Genomic DNA, 5,558 nt, shown 5'->3' on the forward strand with positions numbered 1-5,558 from the left:
TTTTAAGTCAATTGATTTTGAATTATATTTTTCCTTTTTCCTCTGGCAAAGTAATTGGTCAATATAATTTCATTAAATATTATTTGTCATTTTCTTCTTTCATGCTGTTTAATTGGCCAAGTGAGTCCATTAAACTTCCCTCCTGTATTTGGTTGCCATGAAACAGCATCTGTGTTAATGAGGAGAAATCTAATGCTAAACTTTGTCTCCAGAAAACAGTCCAAGAGGCTCTAATCACAAGTATTTGGCTGCATTTTTTTCTTTTACCTTGAAAGACTTCTTCTGGCTAAAGTGCCCACAATAAAAAGTACTACATCACTTGTTGGTTCAATCAGAATTGTCTAAACTCAAAGATATATTTTGCTAACAAGATGCTTAGAAGAAACAAAAAAAATACTGCACTTTTATCTTCTCTCTTAAGATTCTCCTTAGATACCATATCAGGAATAGTGAAGTTATTCTATGCAAAATTATTTCAATAGATTATTTTTCTCTTGGTCTTGCATTAGTTCACCAAGATGTATGGAGGAGAATAGAGTTAAATCACCCATACCTTGGAAGAAAGTGTGTGTTACAAAAGGACAATACTTCTATGCCCTACTTCTATGTCCTTCTCTTAGCTCTTGCCGAGTTCCAATTAATCACAGCTTCTTGGCTTCAAGTCTAGTGAAGCTGAAGAGCCATACAGGCTTCACCACTGCTACATCTTCATTATTTCTCTTTTAAAACTCTTTAAGTTGCCTCATTTGGATGTGGAATTTATTTTCATGTCTTCATTCAATCAGTTCTGCATTATAGTGAGACAAATGTGCTCTGTAAAATCACTTTAGGGAGTAAAAATACTAACACAATTTACATCAAAAAGTTTTGGCCTCCCTTCACTGCAGAAGACAATACGCTTATCTAAGGCTTCTAAGAAAACTTATTTTATTAACTTTTCCATTTGCTCAATTCTTTTCTGAACTTTTAGGCATAAGTAATAAAAGAAGTCTTCACTATCTCATATTAATAAGAATATTATTTTTGTGAGCCACTTGGAAATGTGAAATCATTGGTTTGAAGTATCCAATCAGACTTTTTTCTGTGTTTCACTGCTTCACGTCCAAAGACATTGTGGAAAGTGTTACAAACAGAAAGGTTTAATCCCAACACCATCTTTCATTGTGGAGGTCACTTTCTCCCTAAATATTTTGACTCAAATTATCTTTTTCAGAGAATTAATGTTTGATAATTAAAGGTAAATTCAAAAATTTTGATGCCTTATTTTTTTAAGAACTTTTAATTTAAATTCCAATACAACCTTGTTTCAAACACTGAGAATATAGTTCCTGGGTAAGGACAATTCTCAAGGGAACCTACAGGATTTACAGCAAGGTTTCTGAGGTCTGATTGTTTAGTGTGAAAAAGAGCCATCTTCATCCACATTGCTCCCTCTCTACTAAGTCTCCTTGGATTTCTTTGCATGAAAGCCTATTCTTCCAGGCAATTTAAAATTTTCTTAATAGTCTAAGTTGTTAAAAATTTTGAACAATTAAATTTTACCTGTCATAACTTTAAAACTCTTGAAAATCCTTTATCAGAACCGAGGATTCACCAATCCTAATTCCACCTTTACCATCAAAAAGTTAACATGCTGTTTTCAGTATGTTATCAATGCAGCTATTATTTTCCAGTGGCTTTGTTATGCGTATATATAACCACATTAGCTGATGCTAAGCAAAATGAATTCCAAGATATGGAACCAGATTATTTTTTCATTTGTGGTTGTTGTTTTTGATGAACTATGTGATTTCTGTTTTCTTTGGGTTTTTCCCCTATGGTTTATCCCTGCTGCATTTCATTTTGTATTGTGTATACATTTACCTTGATTAGCGAAGGGTAAAGGAAAAACATAATGGTGAGACAAAGGACCAAAGGCAAACCAATGCAATAACAATACTCACAAGACATTATGTTGGAAATGTACATTACAACTTGTAAGGGGTAAAGGGGTGAAGGAAAACTGTGAGAAAAATGAGGGAGGGTTATCAAGTTTGAAAAGTTATGATTTGATACCTTACAATTATTGTAACCCCACTGTATATCATTTTTATAATAAAATTGAAAAAATAAGCTGCATAAAATATAATTTCACTGTATTGGCACAGTAAATAATATTCTTTATGTAGTAACATTTTAAAAATCAATCATATTTGGCATCTAATTTGAATTAATTACCCCTTCTTTATCATAGGGTCATCAACTTGAATGTTATCCAAGTAGACAATATTTTCACAATATACTTGCCAAATTTTTCAAAAAAGAATAAATTCAGTACTTTCTCATTCTAAAACAGAAAATAGTTTAATGCTATGGAAACCCATAACTTTTAAAAGTAAGTAAGTTGTTAAGAGGACAGAATATATGTGTTCTTCAAAATTCCTATGATTAATAGCTACTCATTTTTAAATTCTCAACATTCCTAAGAGATTCAAAACAGTACCTGTTTGCATGTTATGTAATTCTGCAATAGATGCAGTTTCCAATGTGGTATTACAGATTGAGAACTAAACAGAAAAATAGCCACATTCTGGTAGAGGATAAAACTGTGAAGCATGTGTAATATTTAACTCTTCAAAAGTAAGCAATTGTTTATGAGTAAGCTATTATAAATATGCCCATCAATCCCAAGATTTATGCCATAAAGTCATCCTAGCCCAACAGTTTCCAACTTGTAAGGGACACCTTAAAATTCCTTAATTGACATCATGAATACCTTATCTCTATTTTGAAAAAATACTACACCTCTGCTAATGTGACACCCTCCTTGTTCTGAAAAGAACACAATAAACTGAGCTGCATCATTTTTCCTCCACTGGTATTCTTGAGATCAGAACACTTGCAAATATTATTTATATTTATACTTTTGTAATTATCATAGACATTCAGTATGCTAAGATAGGAAAATTATGATCCAAAGCCCACCCAGGAAGGAAGGTTTCTTAGAATCTTACCTCCAAAAATCTCCACGAAAGCCAGACTCAAGTGGCCCTGAGGTTGAAGTGGTAGGACATGAGCCTTGAGCATAAACAAGCTCAGAGACACTGTCCAGGCCAAGAGTTCAAGCTCTAGGACGAACCAATAAAACAAAAACAAAATTGAAAACAAATCCCAATCCCACCATTTTTCTCCATGTATACAGAGGCACGTAAATAAGGAAATGGCTTCCTGTGTTACATATATGAAGAAGAAAGAAGATGTCACACAATTACTATCTTGATACCATATTAAACCAAACCCTTAAAAAATTGTTTTTTCAAAATGTATAAATTAATGTCATCCATTTGTTGGCAACTTTGTCTAGATTATTCACATTAACATGGTATACATGAACTGTGTGAATTATCTATTAACTATGTTCTAATTATAACTCTTTTGAAAGAATATCTAGGCAAATAGAATGCCAGAATCATTTGTGAATTTTTCACTTAATCCCTCTACTTAAAAAGAATTTTGTAGTATCCTATAGAATATGAAATTACAAACAAAACCAAAAAATATATTTTAAATTTAAATTCTAATTAAACAAGGTCTACAAAGTCCTACATTAAACGAACTTTGTTATTTCTCCAGACTTAAGCTTTTGTAATCCTTCAACATTTATTTGGAATCCAACAGAATGAGGCTTGCTTATTTTGCAAATTTTTGGATGGGAATCATGAACTATTTTGCATCTAGGAATGTTCTGTAATGATGAGAGTATTTAAATCACATGTGAGGATATATATGAGTTGCATTCAATAGGAAACATAATGACAAAATTAGGCCAAACTTACAACTGTGTATTCCTTTAATGTTGTTTGGTTTGTTTTACTGAGACAAAATTATTCTACCTGGTCCAGGGAAAGTATTGTTATGTAATTCCACTCTCTAATCTCCTGTCTGAGTGCTAGAATTCCAGGCTTGTATCACATTGCCCTGCCATATTTTCTTTTTTTTTTTTTTTTTTTTTAATTTAATTTTATTTTATTTGAGAACATACTGTACAGAGGGGTTACAATTACATGGGCAGGATAATGCATACATTTCTTACCAAGCATTGCAGCCTCCTCCTTTGTTTACCCTTCACCTCCCTTCCCAGCCTCCCCCCTCCCTCCCACCCAATCATACCCCCCTCCCCCCCCCCCCCGACATTGTAAAGCTGGTTTTGACATGACATTTTGTACTTCTCATTGTTGCAACAGGTCCACCTGAATCCTTAAACGACTTGTTTGTCCCCATCTCCTCCACATGTTATACTGACATCAAATATAGTGAAAGCGGGGGTTACACTGTGGGGGAGGGACATACAAAGCAACAAAGAGATAATATTATAAATGCGTTAGAAACACATGCATGAAAGAAACAAAAACATTAAAATACATATTTGAGGTTTCGTTTTCCTAACATCACATTATTTGACTTTTTCCGCTTGACTCATACCTATACTAGATATTGCAAATAAGGGAAACCATGGGACCTATGTTTCTTTGGGCCTGGCTTACTTCACTTAATATAATTTTTTCCAAGCCTTTCCATTTCCTAACAAATGGGGAAATGTCATTCTTTCTGATGGAGGCATAGAATTCCATTGTGTATATATACCACATCTTCTTGATCCATTCATCTACTGAGGGGCATCTGGGTTGGTTCCATTTCTTAGCTATGGTAAATAATGCTGCAATAAACATAGTTGTGCTGGTAGCTTAGTGTGGCCTTGTTTGTGATCATTTGGGTAAATGCCCAAAAGTGGGATTGCTGGGTCATTGGGGAGCTCTATGTGGAGTCTATTGAGGAACCTCCATACTGCTTTCCAAAGTGGTTGAACAAGTTTACATTCCCACCAACAATGAAGTAAGGTTCCTTTCTGTCCACATCCCCTCCAGCATCTGTTGTTGTTAGAGTTCTTGATTTTTGCTGTTCTAACTGGAGTGAGGTGATATCTCAATGTTGTTTTGATTTGCATTTCTTTTATGGCTAGGGATGTTGAACATTTCTTCATGTGTCTATTGGCCATCCTTCTTTCTTCTTCAGAGAAGCTTCTCTTTAAGTCTTTCGCCCACTTACTTATTGGGCAGTTGTTTCTTTGAGGATTTGTTGTTGGGTGGTTTAATTTTTTGAGTTCCAGGTATATTTTAGATATGAGACCCTTGTCCGTTGTATGGCTAGTAAAGATCTTCTCCCAGTCCGTGGGCTTTCTATTGATCTTGCTAGCTATGTCATTTGCCCTGCAGAAGCTCTGCAACCTTATACAATCCCATTTGTCCAGCCTTTCTTTGATTTGTTGTGTTTCCGGGTCTTTATTCAGAAAATTTCGGCCTGTGCCAAGGAGACCCAGGGTTTCTCCTATTCCATCCTGTAATGTTTTTAGAGTGTCTGCTTTGATCCAATAGGGATCCAAATAGGGAAAGAAGAAATAAAACTCTCCCTCTTTGCAGATGACATGATCTTGTATTTAAAGAATCCCATAGACTCCACTCCCAAATTACTCAAGCTGATTCAAAACTTTGGCAAAGTAGCAGGTTATAAAATTAACCCCC

Source organism: Dipodomys spectabilis, unplaced genomic scaffold, assembly GCF_019054845.1.
Source record: "Dipodomys spectabilis isolate Male_0828 unplaced genomic scaffold, ASM1905484v1 ptg000334l, whole genome shotgun sequence".
Classification (NCBI taxonomy): Eukaryota; Metazoa; Chordata; class Mammalia; order Rodentia; family Heteromyidae; genus Dipodomys; species Dipodomys spectabilis.